Source organism: Felis catus, chromosome C1, assembly GCF_018350175.1.
Source record: "Felis catus isolate Fca126 chromosome C1, F.catus_Fca126_mat1.0, whole genome shotgun sequence".
Lineage (NCBI taxonomy): Eukaryota > Metazoa > Chordata > Mammalia > Carnivora > Felidae > Felis > Felis catus.
Window position 1 is genome coordinate 213,936,414 of NC_058375.1, and position 20,717 is coordinate 213,957,130.

Sequence of the window (20,717 nt, forward strand, 5' to 3'; positions counted from 1 at the left end):
CTCATCCAGTGTGAGCAGGTTGTGTCCTGATTCCCCTGCTCGGGTAGATTGGCAGAGCTGGCAGTGGAGCTGAGCTTCTGTCCCCTCTCCAGCGAAAGTAGGCAGTGTTCCAGTTGTCCATGAGAATAGTGCCGGCAAGTCCCAGAGATGAGACGAGCTTCCTTCCCTGCCTGGCAGCAGAGATGTGATGAGTCAGGGCTGGTTTCCACAGCACACCTCCTGGTGTCAGCGCAGCTCAGTGCCAGCTGAGCCTGTACCTCCTGCCACCATAAGCAGAGACCTTGGTATAGAATCAATTATATTTATATACAGAAATATCTCACTCACCTACTCCCCACTCCTAATGTCAACAGGGAGTTGAGCTTCTGCCCCAAAACTAGTGATAAGGTAGTATATATCAGATTTTTGCTTTTCCCCTTCCTGGTGGCGGTGGGGCTTAGCAGGAAGTTTAGTTTACACCCACACTTGGAGTCCGTGAGACAGTGTGAATTGGTGCCCCCTTTTGACCAGGAAGATGTCGGCAGGGCTGATGGGAGGGATGGATTGCGACCTACAGTGAGGCCTTGTGAGTCTGTGCTGGGTTGGTAGCAGCGGGATTCAGTAGGAAGTTGAACGTGTACACTCACCTGGCCCTTCAGCTACACCTCGGTAGGAGACTGCTTACAAAAAACCCCACAACAGACCATATAGGATCCAGAGTCTCCTTCCTAATATAACATCCAAAATGTCTAGTATACAATTGAAATGCACTCATCACACCAGGAAAACCATAATTTGAATGAGAATGTATAGCTGATATCAGTGCCAAAATAAATCACATGTTGCAATTATCTGACAAGGATTTTAAAGCAACCTTTATGAACATGCTTTAACAAATAATTACAAATTCTCTTGAAACAAATAAAAAAATAGAAAATCTCAACAAAGAAATTTTTAAAAAACCAAATGGAAAATATCAAAGTAAGAAATACTGTCACCAAAAACAAAACAAAAACTATCCAGAGCTCAATAGTAGATTAGAGATTATAGGATAGAATTAGTGAACTTGAAGACAGATCAATAGAATTTACCTAGTTTGAGCAAGAAGGATTTATGCGCTTATAACAAAAGAGCTAACATTTGTATCATCGGAGTCCCAGAATGAGAGGAGAGAGTGAATGGAACGGCAAATGTATTCAAAGAAGTAATGGCTGATAACTCCCCAAATTTGGCCAAAGATAAGTCTTCAGTAAACTGGGCTGACTCCTGTAAAGAAAAACACACTCTTCTGTGTGTCCTTGACTTTCAGTCTTTGACTACAACACTGCTTCACTTCTCATGCCAAAAGTGTGGGTTTTCAATTCCATAAACATCTCTGTGGCATCAGGTGGGTGTCCTGTAGTTGAACTCAATTCTCACACTGTCAACCTAGAGATAGTATCAGATTCCATAGGTTAGGGGCTCAATCCCACAAGACTGCCCCCTCCAACTTCAAATGCCTGTTGCAAGTCCAGCTTGTTACCTGTGCTTCTGTCCAGCAGGCCATAAATTGAGGATTCCTAGGCCCCCTCCTCGGGTTTGATTAATTTACTAGTGTAGCTCACAGAACTCAGTCAGGAAAATAATTTACTTACTAGATTACTGGTTTCTTGTAAAAGAATAGGACTCTGGCACATCTAGATGAAAGAGACACATAGGGCAAGGTCTGAGGGAACGTGGCATGGAGGTTCCATGCTTTCTCTGGACACGATGTCCTCTCAGCACTGCACACACGTACACCAGCCTGGATGCTCTCTAACCCTATCCTTTTGGGTTTTTATGGAGGCTCCATTACATAGGCATGATTGATTAGATCATTGGCCAATGGTGAATGAATTCACTCTCTAGCCCCTCCCCCCCCACCTGAGGTTGGAAGTGGGGCTGAAAGTTCCAGCCCTCTGATCACATGGTGGTTGATGCCCCTGACAACCAGCCCCCACACTTAAATGCTTTCCAGAAGTTATCTCATTAACATGAACTTGGGTGTGGTTGAAAGGGATTTGCTATGAATATCAAAAGACATCTTTATTGCTGTTATCATTTAGGAAATTCTAAGGGTTTTAGGAGCTCTGTGCCAGAAACAGGGATGAAGACCATATTTATATTTCTTATTATAAATCACAACATCACAACCCCAAACAGCATAAACCCAAAGGAACTAATGCCAAGACACATCATATTTAAACTTCTAAAACCTGAATACAAAGAAAAAATCTTTGAAGCAGAGGGAAGTCTTTTAAGAGAACACCAATTCAAATGGTAATAGTTTCGCATTGGAAACCGTGGAGGCCAGAAGAAAGTGGCAGATTTCTCAAGTACTGGAAGAAAAGAACTGTCAACCATGAATTCTGTTTCCAGCAAAAATATCCTTCAGAGAGGAAGAGGAAATAAAAGCGTTTTCAGACATAGGAAAGCTAAGAGAAGTTGTTGCTAGCCAATATACCCTGAAGGGATGACTGAAGAAAGTTCTCTAAACAGAAAGGAAATGATAACATAAGATGACTTGGAATATCAGAATGGAAAGAAGAATATGAGAATGGGTAAAAAATGGGAAATATCATGAACTGTCCTCATGAGTTTCTTAAATCACATTTGGTGGTTGAAACAAAAGTTCTAGCACTAAATAATGTAGTGCTCAAAGTGTGTGGGGAAAACTATTTAGAATGTAGACAGGGTAAAGGAACCTAAGTGGAATTCAGGTTTCTTGAAGTAGTAAGAAGTTGATACAGTAGACTGTACAACTTATGTATATTGTGGTACCTAGAGCAACCACTAAGAAAACTACACAGTGGTAGCTTTATAAACCATCAAGATGGAATCAAAAAATTAATGTTCATTTAACCTACAAGAAAAACAGTGTAATGAGAAAGAGAGGCAACAAACAAAACAAAATGTAAAAATGGCAACTTAACCTATAACATATTAATAATTGCCCTTAATGTAAATTGCCTAAAAACACCAATTAAAAGACAGAGATTAGTGGGATGGATAAAAAAGCATGATCCAGGGGCGTCCGGGTGGCTCAGTTGGTTAAGTGTCCGCCTTCAGCTCAGGTCATGATCTCATGGTTTATGGGTTTGAGCCCCATATCAGGCTCTGTGCTGACAGCTCGGAGCCTGGAGCCTGCTTTGGATTCTGTATCTCCCTCTCTCTCTCTCTGCTTCTCCCCTGCTCGCATTTTCTCTCTCTCTCTTCTCTCTTCTCTCTTCTCTCTCTCTCTCTTTCTCTCTCAAAAATAAATAAACATTAAAAAAAATGATCCAGTAATTAGATTTCTAAACAAACTTATTTTGAATACAGTGACATAGGTGGGTTTAAAGCAAAATGATGAAAAATGATATACCATGCAAATATCAATTTTAAAAAAGCAAGAGAAGCTATATTATCATCATCAGATAAAATAGACTTCAGCACAAAGAAAATTACTAGAGACAAAGAGGGACATAATGTTAAACGGATCATTCCATCAGGAAGGCGTAGTGGTCTAAAATGTGTATGTACCACACAACAAAGCCACTTTGGAGAACATTTTGGCAGTTTCTCAAAGGTTTAAACATAGAGTTTATGACCCAGTAACTTGACTCCTATAGAATGGAAAACATATCCACACAAAAATTTGTACACAAATGTTTATAGCGGCCTTATCTGTAATAGCCCAAAATGGAAACAATCCAAATGTCCATCATCTGATAAAGGGATAAACAATATGTGGTATATCCATGCATTGCAATATTATTTGCCCATAAAAGGGAAAAAAGTACTGCTATGGGCCACAGCATGGATGAACCTTCAAAACGTTATGCCAGACGAAAGAAGCCAGATATAAAAGGCCATGTAGTGTATGATAAGAAAGTCAATTAGTGGTTGCTAGGGGCTACGGGGAAGGAGGAACAAGGAATTACTCTTAATGGGTATGGCGTTTCTTTTTGGGTCACGAACATGTTATGGAATTAGGTCGTGGAAAAAGATTACACAACCCTCTGCAGAGACCAAAAACCTCTGATTCATGCATTTTAAATTTTTATTATTTATTATTATTATTTTTCAGCTAGCCGTAGTTGCACTTTGGATAAACCTCATTCGTACTGCCAACTGCACAAAGATTGAATCGTACATGTTAAAAGGGCGGGTTTTATAGTATGTGAATTCTATCTCTAGATAGAAAAACCAATGCATGTAATCTATCCTATTAACAGAATAAAACATAAATCATATCTTGTCAGTTATTACAGAAGAGGCATTTGGAAAAAGTCCCAACACACGTATGTACTAAAAACTCTTCAGCAGGTTAGGAAAAGAGAAGACTGTCAACTTGATAAAGAGTATCTGCAAAAAACTAGAAGGGATAGGCACATAGATGAATGAAACAGAATAGAAAACCCAGAGTTAGAGCCACACAAATATGCCCAATTAATATTTGATAAGGAGCAAAGGCAACTCAGTGGAGGAAGAGTAGCCCTTTCAACAAATGGTGTTGGAAGAATTGGGTGTGCATCGGCAAATAAATGAACCTTGGCCTAAACCTCATGCCTTGCGCAAAAACTAACTCAAAAGGGATCATAGACTTAAATATAAAATGTAGAACTGTAAAACTTTTACAGAAAAGAGCATAGGGGCACCTGGGTGGCTCAGTCAGTTAAGTGTCCGACTCCGGCTCGCATCATGATCTCATAGTTTGTGGGTTCGAGCCCTGTGTCAGGCTCTGAGTTAGCTCAGAGCCTGGAACCTACTTCAGATTCTCTCTCTCTCTCTGCCCCTCCCCCGCTGATGTTTTCCCTCCCTCTCTCTCTCTCCCTCTCTCTCTCACTGTCTCTCAAAAAATATAAATAAACATTTTTAAAAAAGAGCATAAGATACATACATTGTACAAGACTAGGTAAAGAGTTCTTAGACGAGACACAAAAAGCATTAGCCTATGTAAGAAAAGATTGATGGGGCTCCTGGGTGGCCCAGTTGGTTGAGTGTCCGACTTCGTTCGGCTCAGGTCATGATATCCCGGTTGACGAGTTCGAACCCCGTGTTGGGCTCTGTGCTGACAGCTCAGAGCATGGAGCCTGCTTCAGATTCTGTCGCTCTCTCTCTCTGCCCCTCCCCCACTGATGCTCTGTCTCTCTCTGGCTCAAAAAATAAATATAACCCTTAAAAAAAATTTTTTTTAAAGATTGATAAATTGGTTCTCATCAAAATTAAAACCTTTTTGTCTGTGAAAGACTCTGTTGAAAGCTAGCCTGGGAGAAATGTTTGCAAACCACGTATCCCACAAAGGACTGTATCTACAATACATAAAGAACCCTTAAAGCTCAATAATATAAAAGCAGTACAGTTAGAAAATGAGCACATGACATGTACTTGGAGAGGACATACAGAAGGCAAATGAGCACGTAAGAAAGGTGTTTAACATGATTAGCCGTTAGACAATGCAGATTAAGGGGCGCCTGAATGGCTCAGTCGGTTGAGCGTCCAACTTCAGCTCATGTCATGATCTCACAGTCCCTGAGTTCGAGCCCCACATCGGGCTCTGTGCTGACAGCTCGGAGCCTGGAGCCTGCTTCGGATTCTGTGTCTCCTCTGCCCCTCCCCTGCTCATGCTCTGTCTCTCTGTATCTCAAAAATAAATAAAAACATTCAAAAGAAAAAGAAAATGCAGATTAAGTCCACAATGAAACCTCAGTCCACACCTGTCAGAATGGCTGAAGTAAAAGGAAAAAGCAAAGTTGGTGAAAAGCCGCGAGCAATACCAAATGCTAGTGGGGATGTGGAGAAAGCAGATCATTCACACCCTGCTGGTGGAAATGTAAAATGGCACAGCTACTCTGCAAATACTTTGACAGCTTCTTTAAAAAACTAAACACAACCACCATACAACGTGGTAATTGCATTCCCGGGCATTTATCCCAGAGAAATAAAAACTCACGGTTCACACAAAAACTTGCACACACATTTTCATAGCAGCGTCATTTATTCATAACAGCCCCAAACTGGAAACCACCGAGCTGTCTTTCCACAGGTGCATGGTTAAACCAATGTGGTACATCCATATCGTGGAATGATACTCAGCAGTAAAGAGGAATGAACTATTGATCTTGCTACAGCTTGCCTGAATCTTCAGGAAATTGTGATCAGAGAAAAAAGCCAATCTGAAATGTTACATCTGTTTGATTCTGTTGTGTAACGGTTTAGAAAAGATACACTTTGGAACTGGAGAATAGATTTGTCTTGCAGGGACTGAGGGGGGCACAGTAGGGGGGGAATTAGGTAGGGATGATTGTTATTAAAAGAAAGGGATCCTTGGGATGATGGAAGCATTGTCTCTTGTTTGAGGTGCTGCTTACGTGCACCTCCACACGCGATAAAATTGTGTGGAACATAACGAGCACAGGTGAGAATGGGGGCTCTAGGTAAGATCGGTGTGTTGTGTCAATGTCAATACCCTGGTTTTGATGCTATATTATAGTTTTGTAAGATTTTGCCACTAGAAATGGGGTAAAAGGTAGATAGCATCTTTATTATTTCTTACCACTATATGAATTGACAATTATCTCAAAAGGCTTAAATTAAAAAAAAAAAGTAGGCACCAGGTGAACACAGCTGAGAAAGTAATTTATTTTGCGTGAGGAAGCTGTAAAGCCAGGTAACTTTAACTTGGCCTTGAGGGATGAATAGGATTTCCTTAGGCTCTCGTCTTACTATTGGAAAAAAAAAAAGAAAAGAAAGGAAAAAGAAAAAGCTAACACTGTTTCTGACATTCTCGAGAAGACCTCTCAGTAGGAAGATAATAAGCCTGTAAGGAAGGCCCTTGAACTGTATCACTATCCACCCTTAAGCCAAAGTGAAATTTAGGAAAATCTGAGATTATGAAATAGAGGGCAAGAACAAAATGCTTGGATGGGGAAAGACGAGTAAAATTTGGGTACCAGAAGACCATGTCCAGGGGCCAGAAAGAGAAGCAGGCCTGGCGCTCAGGAATGAGGTCTGGGGTGCAGATACCTGTTTCAGTGCATAAAAGTTGTAGTCAGAGCCACCCAAGAGAGTGGGTATACCTGGTGAGCACGCATCTGAACGGGAAAGGGGACCAATGGTGGACTGTCCAGCGGCACTTAAAGGACGGAAGCTTCGTAGGAAGAGGTGGGGTTGGGGGTGCAGGAAGGAGGATATTTGAAGAGTTAAAAGAAAAGGCAAAGGCCAGGCTGGTGACAGGTTCCAAGCAAGGGCAAGTCGCCCTGTGCTCTGCTGCACTGCTGCCAGCCGGGGCAAAGCAGGGGACAGAAGTCATTGCGTTTGGCCATCAGATTATTTTCTCTTGGGTATCTCATGCGTTGTGCAGTGAGTGGTGGGAGCCCGAGAAGACTGCGGCCAGCCGAGGAGAGGAAGTGGGGTGAAGAAGTGAGGACACAAAGTATAAATATCTCTTTTAAGGAGTTTGCGGCACACAGGAGGTGAGAGGGAGCTTGACCGAAGCTCGGGAACCAAAGACGTCTTTGAGATTGAGGAGAATTTGAGCTTGCTGGCAGGCAGTGGGGAAGGAGCCAGTGGAGGACATACACATTTTTGGACTCCTCTTCGGAAATTGCCTTCAGAGCCTAAGGCACATTTTCAACAATGGCAAATCTTCATCTTTTGAGAGTGGATTTGATTTTTGGAAACAGCCAAGTCGGTTTAAAGCCAAGAGTGGTAAATCAAGGGGGTGATCAAGCTGGATAACGCAACTTCAAAAAAAAAAAATTAAGTATAATTATAAAGTAGTAAAACTGATTTTCTTGTGAAGCTCAGGAATTGGCTTAGAAAGTAGTTAAAGAATTCCAAAAACCTTTCCAGCAGTTGTGGCGTGATGTGAGTAAGTGTATGGAGTCCCTTTGTGACTTTCACAGGACACCGATGTGCGCATGGAAGTCCTGTTATGTATGTGAAGAAATTGGTCTTGCAGCATCATGTTTACTCTCAGTGAAAGTAAAGTTTCCCATAATCTTTTTCGCCTGAGAGGTGACTTGGTGGAATTACACCAAAGTTTGTATATGGGAGAATCAAGAGTTTCAAATTGTGATTGTTTAAACAGTTCTCCTGTGGTCTTAGAGATGTAATTAGAATTCCTAGGATAGGAGTGTTCCCACAAGCATAATAATGCTTTAAATGTGTGTTCAATTACCCTTTTCTATAGTCATATTTAATCGTCTCTTTTTGAAACAGAGTTACTTTGAAAATACGAAATCACTAGCACAATCTCGACTGTCAGGCAGACCTGAGACAGTGCTGGGCACATGGTAGGTAGTCACCACGTGTCCCTCTCCTGTCTTCTCTGCCTTGGGGCTTGATATACACCAGAAGACCCACCGAAAGAAGGATCAGTTTTCCTCGGAGTAGATCGTCTCCATTAATGTTTAGCCAAAAATATCCGGGATGAGGAAAATTAACATGTGTAAAAGTTTGAAGTTTTCATTTAGCTTTGTTGTGTAATGTGGCAAATATCCATATACCAACACATACAATTTGTTGGATGTTTCTTTTATACCTTTGTGTATGTGTTATCTCATTTAATTATTTTATACTTATGTATTACTTTATTTAATTATTGAAACAAGCCTGCGAAATAATTATCCCTGTTTTGCCGATGAAGAAACTGGGGCTCACGGAAGTGTAATCACTTGCCTCGAGGTCACGTGGCTGAGGGGCTGAGCTCCGACTTGAATTCAGGTCCATAGTCTAGAAGCTCTTACCCTTACCCTTCATCCTCCTGTGCCTGCATCTTAAACCCACGCTCTTGATAGACATTAAACAAGAAAGTCAACCCAAAATATCACATCACTCAAGAACACTGCACCCTTTCCCTCCCCTGTATTGAGAAAAAAGAAGTTAGAGCCTTCTTCACATCCCTACTGGCCAAAAAAATGTGACAGCGTTGTACTTAGTGTAATTTCAATGACAAAGGGAGTCTTTTTTTTTTTTTTTTAGTTGATTTGTTTTTGAAGTAGAAACTTAGTATTAACATTCTGCCAGGCCCTCTCTCTGCCTCCCCACACGTGAGGACACTCACAGCGCCCCCAGGAGTGGGCAGTATGGAAGCACCGACTGGAAGGGCCTGTCATGGCTTGTTAGCAAGAAAGCATTGGAGAAAGCCATGACAAGTTAGCCATTCTAGGAAACTTTCCACAGCTGTTGCACTAATTAAGACCTTTTTGGTCCCAAATAGCAGAAACCACTGGAGCTCGCTTAGGCAGAAAGGGGAATTTGTTTTAAGGATCCTGTGGTGACTCCCAGAATCCAAGGGCAGGGAACCAGGGACCGAATGAAGTAAGGCAGGAAACCCAGAAAGCCTCCTTCATTCCTCTCCGTCTCTCCTGCTTCCACACATCTGCTTCCTCCTTCCCCTCCCTCAGACTAACCTCTTTTGCTTCCTGCTCCTCAGTGGATGGCTGCTACCTGACAATTACCAGTCCCCCTGAGGGAGCTGATCTCTCTCTCCCCCTTCTCTCCTCACACACCTTCCTCCTGATCTCCCTCTCCCTTTCTCTGTCCCAATTCCACATTCTAGGGTGGGATCAGTTTGCCCCCGTTTGGGTTACATGCTGGCTTGGGAGAGGGGGAACAGGACAGATAACAACCTACCACAGCTGTGTTCCCTCCTAATTTATGTGTGGTGTCACTCATTTTGCTCTCCCAGGAGTTTGAAAAGTTTCAATATCCTCGATATCACAGGGGTGAAATACAGGAGCATATATTTAGAGACAAATTTGGCTTGAATCGTCACATACTCTGCCACTTTACTAGGGATGTATTTTTGGACGAATTACATAACTCCTCTGAGCCTTACTTTCCTTTACAAGTTGAAAGGGACATACAGGCAACTAACTTTCTCATAAAGTACAGGGTCTAGCCTACTTTTTGCTTTATAAAATAGTGCCTCTTCTTTCTTTCTGACGAGGATTAAGGCACGATGCCTTACCAAAAAGATGTTGGAGTCATTATGTAGATTAGAATTTTCAGACTACCTTCTGCTCTCAAATTCTGTTCTTCCTTACCCAATTTTCCTGTCTTCTTGTCTACCCTTGCTATCAGCATATTCATAACCCCAAGGACTTTGATTCTAAACCTAGAAAATTCTCTGGGGCCATCTTCCTAGGCCATGGCCGGAGGTACCAAGGCATCACCTGAAGTGTATCTACTCACAGATATGTTGGTGTTTCTGATAAAGGGACTAGAGGGTGAAAACCATTTATGGCTCTGCCTCAGCCTCAGCCTATTTTCCAGGAGTTTGGAGTTGAAAGAGCCCAATTAAAGATTCAATTCAGTAAATATTTATTGTCGCTACCATTTGCAAGGCCCTGAAATAGATACTGTTGGATTTGAAAAGTACATAATTGAAACCGTCCTTTCCTTCAAAGAGAATGGTCTGGAAGAAGAGATGATGAGTCTACATAAATCATTAATTCGGGATGTTAGCAGAACTGGTTAACTAAGGGCCCATGTTTATGAAGTTAAATCATCTTAAATGAGAATGGAAAAGTTTGAAGCCAGTTCGTGGAGGATATTGAATGCCAAGCTGAGGAGTGTCACGTCAGCATGGCTGGAAGCCAGTGAAGGTTTTTGAGAAAGGAGCGAAGAACTTCACCCTGATAGCCAGATGCTCATGGATCTGAAAGGCCGAAGAGGAGAAGAGACCGGAGTCCAGTTGGGGGGAGCTGCTTCAGTAGGAAAAGAGGTTGGGATGATGAATCGAGGGCCAGTCCCAGGCTGGGTAGGGACCCGGTGGTGGGGATTGGGCTGAGACCAAGGGAGTGCCCTGGGAGGCTTGAACCCTGGTAGTGCAGGTAGAGGTGCAGACTGTGGACGGGGACTCCCCCTCTCCCATCCATGGGCCGGGATTAGAGAAGTAGCACTTCATACTCCATCCTCCACTCCATTCTGCTGCCGGAGAGCACTTGCCGCGACAGGAGGACAGGAGTGCTGCCCTGCCCCCCTCAAAACCTTGTGAGTTTTTGTTTTTTTTTTTTTAATTTTTTAAATTTAATTTAGTTATTTTATTTTTGAGAAAGGAAAACTAGACAAATTTAAGCATCTAATTTGGAAATTCCCTGGAGCAAACAGTAATTATGAACACATTTTTGCCTCAAAATCTAAGTATTTAATATTAAAATCAGCCAGGAAGTCATTATCAGACTGCCTTTTTTTTTTTTTTTTTTTTTTAACTGTAGAATCGGCTCTGTGAACAATGAAACAGAATTTTGGCCCAAAATGAATATTTAAAAGACATACAAGACCAGACTTGGCTTTTCCCCACTCATGAGAAGAAAGAATTCCTGCATTTTTGCTGTTAAAAGTTACAAAGTTCTGCTCACGTTGGCCAAAGTAATAACAGAGTCCCTGGTCATCCTAAAATATAGCTAAAATTTATTTTGGCATTTTTGTTTGATATATTCATGCTGTTATTTTCAGAAATGCTTGTATATATCTCTTAAATAAGTCTTTCACCTCACTAAACAGAGACTCTAGTAAAGGTTCTCAGTATTTTACCCAACTGTGCGAGGTCTATTCGGGCCCATTCATGGTGCTTTAGTCTTCCTCTTAATAAAAAGCAATCATTTGGGGAATACATTTTCCAGGCAGTTCCCCTGCCTCCCAGGGAAAATATTTTGGCCTCCCAGTGACCATAGGATTCAAAGACTTGACAGGGAAGCCCTAGAATTCTTGAAGAGCTCGGCCTCTGAAAGATTCATTGTTGTGGAATCTCCCTTTGAAAGAGACCACTTTATCTTGCTCCTAAACATCTATAGGACAGACATAGCCCTCTCTGAAAGGAAATTCTGGGTAATGTAGAAGAACAAACGTATGTAGGTAATCCAGTATGGGTAGTGTGTAATTTGAAGAATGATAGTTCCATTTTTATGGTTACCATAACAATCATACAGTTGTGCAAAAAATGTGTATAGCTTTTATAGAAGGGAGCTGGCACCATTGTAATGATTCTTCTCATATCAGAACAACTGTTTTCAGATCTGAAAAATAGGGGTGGCTTAACCCTTCCCCAGTTAGCTCAGCATGTTCCCTGAGAAGGCTCTTTGGAGCTCCAGGACTGTTGAAATGTATTCACCACTTACATTTGCATTTTAGCCTGATAAATGGATTGAGAATTAAGGATGATGATCCTTTCAACAGCAGGTTCTGAATTCCTAACTTGGGAATTCAAAGGATGAGGAAAAAAAAAATACTGTTCCTCAAATAGAGATGTAGGAGAGATGTCTAGACATAGTTAATTCCTTGACTTTGTAACTATTCTTAATTCTGTCCACTAGAATTTAAATCCGTTAAAGACTCGCCTTTACCCCATTGTGTTTAAGTCTCTGATAAAGTCATATTAAAATTTGGTTACAATTTCCATTTTATTTTTACATGCTAACTATGTCACTTCTGGAAATTACAAAACAAATTTAAAAGTATAGTATATTTGAGTGAAAATATATCTATGCATATTCTTTCTTTGGCTATTTTTTCCTATTTTTGTACACCCTTTCCAAAAAAAAGTACTTGGGACGCAGCTTCTTCTGACATACTAAGGATCATCTACTTTGAATAAACTTGCTATCAGAACTCGGTATGTGACTTTTAGGTTAAGGATTTAAAAAAAAAAAAAAGTCACATTTGGATTTGGTACCTAAAAATGAAGTCATTGTAACTTAGTCAACCATAGAGGAAATTTTCCTGAAAGAAATTTGGGGTATATATTACTTCCGCCAAAATGCTTCTGAGGTGTTTAAATCTTAAGATAAAGTTTGGAACTAAGGGTGACTAGAAGAGATGTCAATTTCAATTGAAATGAAGCTTCTCAGTCTACTTCACTTCCTTTAACACTTTCTCTTGAATTCCTGTCCCATTAAATCAAAACTCTGCAGTTCCATGACCTTTGGCAAGTAGCTTAATCTCTCTGAGCCACAGTTTCCCCATGTACAAAATGAGAACAAAAATAATATCCACCATTATTATAATTCTGTCCTCTCAAAAGGTGCTTTCTAGAAGATAGAGATAAAAGTGTTTTTAATGAGAGTCAGATATCCCATTATATTGAAGCCCTCTAATGTGTTGATACTCTGTGAAGATTTTGTACATTGTATCAAATTCTTTATGCTTAAATTTTTAACACTCTTTATCTAGAGCCTTCAAGATTTGATCTCTCTGTGAGAGCATTTCCTGGAAGTTCATTACTATTTCATTTTGTCTGATTTCAAAACTTAATTTATATTAGTCTGTATACTCATAGCCTGTTTTTAACCCCAATCGGATTTTTAAAATCTGGACTATAGGACATTCTGCTAGCAGAGATAAAAGGAAAAAGAGAGCTGTTCCGAGAGAGACCTTTGGGTAGAGAGACTTTCTGGGCCCAGTGGACTCAGCTGCTCTCATTGCTCCATTAGGCATGCAGAACCGCATTCCGAACCTCTGTAGACCTAGACTGGAGACTTCTTGGAAGGAAAGTGAAAGAAGGCAGAGGCCAAGCCGTCTCTGCTCTACATATAAAATTTCTGGGTTGAGTTGTGCCCAGCTGTTCAGTGCCCTCAGGTCAACTAACTTGGTGGATTCTGGACCTTTGCACAAACTGTTTTGTCCAAGTCTTTCTTCCCCGCTGTAACCCATGGTTCGCTTCCTCACCTCCTTCGGGTCATCTTTAAACGTCATCATCTCATTGGTGCCTAGCCTGGGTGTCCTAATTATCATCAGCCCTTCCAAACTGTCCCCCTTACTCTGTCCTAACTTTTGTTTGTTTCTTCTTCTCCTCCTCCTCCTCCTCCTCCTCCTCCTCCTCCTCCTCCTTCTTCTTCTTCTTCTTCTTCTTCTTTCCTGCACAGCACTTAATGACAGTACTTTTTATTTTCTCCTCCCCCACTAGAATATATAAGTGGGTAGGCATCTTTATTCTTAACTGTGACCCAAACACGTAAAACAGTCAGTAGATGCCCGGTAAATATTGAATGAAGGAATTTTGGCCTTCTTTCTCTTGACCTCTGCTACTTTCTTTCTATTGACGTTCCACTGGTTCTTACAACTTGGTTTTCTTCTTGACACAAAATAAGTGAAAATTATTATGAAAATAACTGCATTTTCACACAATTATAAACCATTTAGAACAAGAAAGAGATGGGCCTATTTCTTGGGAAAAGTTATGTTTGAAGGGCTGCGTGGTGAAAGAGGGAGCCAGCTAATTCTTTGTGGCTACAAGTAGCTGAACTATGGAGTTTTTCAGAATTAGATGTCAATTCAGCATGGGAAAGTATCTTCTGATAGAGCTCTCTAAATTGAATGGTCAGCCTAATGAGGAAATAAACTTTATTGCCTCCATATCCTAGATTTTCAAGATGTGAGTTGATCTCTTTGATTGATTTTTGGTTTAGAGTCATGTGAGGGATAAAATTTGGACTAAGGTGACCTCTAAGGAACTTCCAGTTGTGAGGATTCTCTGATTCTGGTCTCTGAACCGATATGGAATAATTTCCAGGATTTATTGTTAAGTGCAAAAAAGCAGGTTGCAAAAGAGTTCATAGTATTCAGCTGTTTGTATAAGAACAAAGAGAAAATAAGGAAAAATAATACCAGAAAGGAAAGCAGAAACATCGAAAGGATAGACCAGAATGTGGTGAAAATAGTTATCGCCAGGGGATACGTGGAGAAAAGGTAGAAGGTAGAGAGGAGAGTAGGACTTTTGTGAGTACACTTGATCTTTGAACCATTTAAATGTTTTAAATGTTCAACAATAAAGTGAAATGAAATCCAAAAAGAGATAAAAACAAAACCTCTAAAATTGACATAAGACAAAGACAAGTGGTTCTAAATGTGTATTAAATGCATAGCATCACCACATACAGAGAAAAGAATTCAAATAACTTGTGGCACTGTACTTTTGAGCACTCTGAGTGGCTGTATTCTAAGGATAAAACTCCAAATAAATCTTAATAGACTCTTTGCACTAGTGGCATTTGGATTATAATTCTGTAACTGTTTTGAATATTGAGGTCATTGAGAGCAAAGGTTCTCACTGGGAGAATGAAGGTATAAATGTGGAATGAGAGAAGATGAGGAAGAATGCTGTAGTATTAGACATCAGTTGGAGTGTCAATACGAACTCATGATTTTTAAACAGTATGTTGGGTTCAACCCCATGAAGTTGCCAAATTTCAGGCCACAAATAGTCAGATATCAGCAGTTTCTCTGATTTAACTCAGTATTTTCTAGTTCTGCTCATTAAAAGGGCCTAGAAGCCGTGAGACCCCAACAATAATGAACACAGCAGTCTAGTACCCTCTATTGGTTTCTAAGTATCATTCACTCCCTGCCACAAGGAATTAGGGCTCCTAAGGGAATTGGGTGATTATTAGTCTGGGACGGGAATGTATAAGGTGCGCCTAAAACATGCTGTGCCAAAAAGCAGAGAAGCACTCAAAGGTTTATTGGTTTATTTTTTTATTTGTTAATATTTATGTATTTTGGGGAGAGCACAAGCAGGGGAGGGGCAATGAGAGGGAGACAGAGGATCCGAAGTGGGCTCTGCACTGGCAGGCTGACAACGGTGAGCCCAACGTGGGGCTCAAACTCACAAACCATGAGATCATGACCTGAGCTTGAAGTTGGATGCTCAACGACTGAGCCACCCAGGTGCCCCAAAGCACTCAAAGATTTATTGTGGAGACATACCACAAGGACATGGGAGATCTTTTGAAAGAGCTCCCACTAACCTAATTTGGGACAATTTGAGTATCAGAAAGAATAGTAATGGTAGTAGATAATAATACATTGAACTTCAAAAAAAAATCAGTGAATCTATAATAATGCTCAAAATAAAAACAAACTTTGGGGTGCTCATTTAGGCAGCACAATATGCTAAAATTGGAACAATACAGAGAAGATTAGCATGGCCCCTGTACAAGGATGAACGCAAATTCATGAAAAACAAACTTCGGGGGCACAGCAGGAAACGTTCTTGACAGAAGAGAGGCAACTAATAAATGTATTTATAGTATATGAAAAGCACCATTTTATAACTTGAAGAGTTACATTGATTCGGGCAAAAATTACCAGTGGATGCTAAAATCATTGCTTGAAAGGTTCTGTGAGAACAGGATATCCACATTATCTAGAAGCCTTATTCCACAGATTATTTGTTAAATACCAAGTTAAAGGTAACCTTAAGGTAGAAAGATCTGGCTATTAGCACCTTAACCAAGTAATCAAATATCGCAGCCTCACGGTTTTTGCCTTCTGAAGGAATGCTGGATGGAGTGCACACTATCACCTGTGCAGTATTCAAGCTAGAATATTCAGCCTGAGTCTCATCGAGACTTAAATCTTAACTTTCTGTTTGGGGTGGGGGGGAGGCGCCTGGGTGGCTCAGTCGGTTAAGCGTCCGACTTCAGCTCAGGTCATGATCTCACACTCTGTGAGATTAAGCCCTACGTTAGGCTCTGTGCTGACAGCTCACAGCCTGGAGCGTGCTTCGGATTCTGTGTCTCCCTCTCTGTCTACCCCTCCTCTGCTTGTGCTCGCTCGCTCTCTCTCAAAAATAAATAAAAACATTAACTTTCTGTTTAGGAAATTCAGAGAAGATTAATTTTGCCACATTTTATTTCTTTCTGTCCCTTCCTTTCTTCACCTTCCATGAAGAAGCAAGCTGCTAAATCCAGAACATAAGACATTCTATAAGACATCTGGCTGGGACTCTTCAAAAAAAGCAATGTTACATTAAAAAAAAGGATGGACTGTTTTACATTAAACAGACCAAAGAGACACAACCACCAAATACTAGGTATAAACTTTGATTAGATCCTAGATCAGGAGGAAAACAAAGAGCTAAAGAAACTTTTGGGGGACAGTTGAAGACATTTAAATATGATCTGTAAATTAGATGTAGGGAATTATTAGTCTTGTCTGTGGTAAAAATGTTGCGGTTCTGTGGAAGAATGCCCTTATTCTTACAAAATGCATGGTGAAGTGTGGAGGGGTAATCATCTCTGCAACATAAGTTTAAATAGTTCAGATGGAAAAAAAAAATCTAGATGTATGAAGGTGGGGGTGGAGAGAGGAGAAAGTAAAGCAAATATGACAAAGTGTTGACATTTGATGAATCTTGATGAGAAGTATATGGGTGTTCATTTTACCATTCTTTCAGCTCTCCTGAAAGTTTAACATGCTTCAAAATGGAAACTGAAGGGAAGAAAGTTAATTTTAGCACATTCTTTGAGTTGAATCCATGGCTTCCCTGGCCCATGCCATAATCCCTGGCTCCCACAGTCCGGCCGGCCTTGTCCCATGGCCTCTGCTCCAGAGTGTCGGTTGTTGAAGTATAAAAAGAGGCACAGAATGATGAGAGGTTCCGTGGATAAGGGAGTGTAACGGGGAAGGCTGTTTCGGTTGGTTCTGATTCAGCCTCTTCCTATCTCTGTCCTTTAGAAAGGAACTTAGTAACTATGTTCCCTTGGTCTGGAATTTTGCTAGAGCTTGAGGTAGATCTTCTGTGGACTGTAGATTAAAAAGCCATGGTCACGTAAAAAGAGCCTGCCCAGGCCATCACCTCATTTCTTCCTGCTCACTCTGTGGCCTCAAATATGTCACTTCATCACTAATGGGGCAGAGAGGGACAGATGGACCAAGGTCTCTTTCTGCTTTAAATAGACCTTAGTCTTTTCCTGTTCTGAAAAATCTGGGATTTGTGTCAGACTTTTCAGCATCTGTTGTGGCGGTAGGGCTGAGTGAAAGAGTATTAGCATTTCCACAGCTGCCTTCAGAAAAAAATAAAAGGTCCGGGCCTGCTACACCAAGGGGGACAGACCTAGGTTTGGACAATGCTCTGGGTCGGCTCATCCTGAGGAGAGCCAGATTGAAATGGAAGATCATGAACTCAGCATCTGACGTGACTGGACCACCCAGCACCCATCTGGCTGGGCTCTCTACATGGCACTCCGTGGGTGAGCGCCCCAGCTATGTCGTTATGTTTCCTCCTATAGTTGACATGAGATTTGCTGGTTTCTGTATAGACTCTTGGTACCATCTCATCTAAGAAAGTGTTTGTGTAGAACTTTTATTCTTTAACCTCATAAGATTATTTCTCAAAATTTTCCCGTTCCTTTTCACCCATTCGCCATCATTGACCCAGATCCTTCTCAGCCGAATCGCTTCCTAGCAAGGAGGCACACAGAGTCACGGCAGAGGAGGGCCTCTATAAATGCTGTGAGTCTGGAGATGGTCCCTCAACCGCAGTTTGTAAAACACTGTTTTATGAGAAAAGAAGATGGGATGAAGACAGAAAAGGACACCCTCGGAAACAATAACACTGTGGTGTGACCACAGGGTTGCATGCCAGGAGGTCATGAGTTCTAATCCTAAATGTATTTCCCAAGACGCAGTGGCAAAGTTGAACGGAAAAGTGCTAAAGAGAGCCCTTTGGTCATTTTTTCATTCACTTATCCACCAACTATTCGTCGTATTTGTGTGCCTTCAGTGTGCTGGAGGAGATAGAGAGACAGACCCGTGCCAGAGCCAGACCTCGAGGAGCTCCCAGCCTTGTCACGGTGAGACAAGGCGACGCAGGGTCGGTCTTCCTCCAGCATGCTGGGGACAATGGCCAGTGCCGTTGGAGAGGGGCAGATTGCAGGTGTGGGCAGCACCGCGAAGGAGAAGCACTGTCCACTCTGTGGAGCCACAGAGGTTGCCTGGAAAAAAGATGGCTTCATAGCCAGTCCTTTCAAAGCTAGGTAGGCCTTGGACGTTGGAGGTTGGCTGGGTGAATGTCCCATTTAGGAACAGCACAGTGTTTCAGAGACCAGAGGGTATAGAGGAAAGTTTGGCACGTAAGGTCCATGTCGGGACTGTGCAAACTGACTGGAAAAATACAGGTTGGGGCCTGATCCTGAAAGGCTTTGAATTCTAAGCTGAATTTCTTTTACTCAGGAAGGAGTTGATAAAGGTTCTTGACCAGACACATGCTTTGAGGTGATTAATCTGGCAACACCCATGACCTTAGGGAGAGCAGTTTCTGTGGCGTGGTAAGGGCCATGGCCCAAATCCAGCGAGGTGAATAGTGACGGCCTGGTGATAGAATGTTGCTGTGGAGACTAGACAGCTGCCCCCGGCCCCAGGGAGGTAGAGGTGCTGGTGCCTTGAGGAGGAAGGCGACGCAGGGTCGGAGGAAGAGTGTGTGAGTGACAGAGGAACAGAAATTCTTTCTACGGTTTGTGATTTCCTGGGATTCTTGGCAAGGTCTTAAGGGATTAAAGAAGGCGTTTAGTTACTTTTTATGTGTTCTTTTCCTGGACCAGTGGCTTTGAGGAGGACAATCTTAGAAGTTTTCTGTCACTTGAAAAAGTTCTACTAAGCCCTTCAGTCACGTGCCTTCAGAAATTCTGGTTACATAACGTTGCTCTGAATTGGAATTCTGCAGCCTCACGAACTGGAGTCTCACTCTTTCCCTCCCCCACCTGGCGCTCTATTTCCTGTGGGTCAGGGTTAGCTTCTTTCTAACCATTGTTGCGGAACTCTTTAAATATTTGGTCTCACAGGTTCTAAAAGCTGGCAGACCAGGCTGCTCCCTGCAGGTTGTGAGACCAAAGCCTTCCAGAAGAGGAGCCAGTAAAATCCCAAGCATGTTAACAGAGTGTAACAGCTGCACAGGGCACCACCCCCGTGGGGCTGGGCTCCCAAGTGCTGAGGCCAGCAGCTCCCAGCCGCTGTGGCCCACAACCAGAAGGAACCCTCACGCACCGCATCATGGCCGATTCGTAATTGTGGCGATGACAACAGATTAAATCACTGGCTCTCGGCGCTGGGGTTTGTCAGGGTCACTCACTGTTCCCTTGCTTCTCCCAACTTTCCACAGTGAGAGAGCAAGTTTGGAGTCCCCTGCTACAGTACAAATACTTGTTGGGAGCTCGCCAGGTTTTACTGTGTCTAGAAGTTCGTTCTCTTAGTAGCCCGTATCGAAGGTCTTTCCTTCCACCATCCCCTTCAACGTGATCCTGAAAGGTTGTAACCCCTTGGTCTGCCTACGTACGTACTGATACCCTGCTTTTTTAAAAGAAGTGATTTAAGGTACCTAACAGGTACACATATAACGTAGTTAATTTTTTTTAGTTCGGATACAAGGCAAAAGGAATATATAAGTGGGATAATTAGTTGCAGCCAGGAGAAAGCTTAGTTCACAAAGTTCAGGCTATAAATAAGATCCTTTTGAGGCAAGTCACCATAGTTTCCTGGGTCTCCTAGCAGCCCAAGCAAAGAGGGAAACTTAAAAGGATAAAATTCACGTCTGTAAAATACAAACAAACCATTAGCTCAGGAGGGGAGGAGTGGGTCCTTGCCGCATATAAACTTCCCCCAAAAGCACTCATAAAAGGGGCCACATGTTCGGATGGACAAGGCCCTCATCAGCTTCCCTACAGTGAGTAGCATAGCCATTTTGTTGACTTCTTGCCATGGCCCTTGGGGTAGGCCTGGTGACAAGGCTCCATCTGGGGCAAGGACTCCCCTGGAGGCCTGTGCGGCGTGCAGTTCATCACTTCTCAGAGGGCAGTCTCCTGAGGAAGATGTCAGATCTGGGAGATGATCTCCCACCAAAAAAAGAAAAAAAAAAGCCAAGACCACATAGACGTGACAAGAACTATGTGACAGCGGCATATTGAATGCTCTAAGAAGTCCTGCAATTAAGAAATTGGCCCAGCATTCCCCAAACT

General features: G+C 42.0%; 1 protein-coding gene and 1 non-coding gene across 9 annotated transcripts in view; both read left to right on the top strand.

The window, feature by feature from the left end:
* DIS3L2 (DIS3 like 3'-5' exoribonuclease 2) overlaps nucleotides 1-20,717 on the top strand; it is a 351,641-nt gene that overhangs the window by 185,761 nt on the left and 145,163 nt on the right. The window lies entirely within an intron of this gene.
* Nucleotides 15,852-15,953, top strand: LOC111562050. The gene has a single exon (XR_002745110.2). It is a non-coding gene; the product is annotated as a U6 spliceosomal RNA (small nuclear RNA).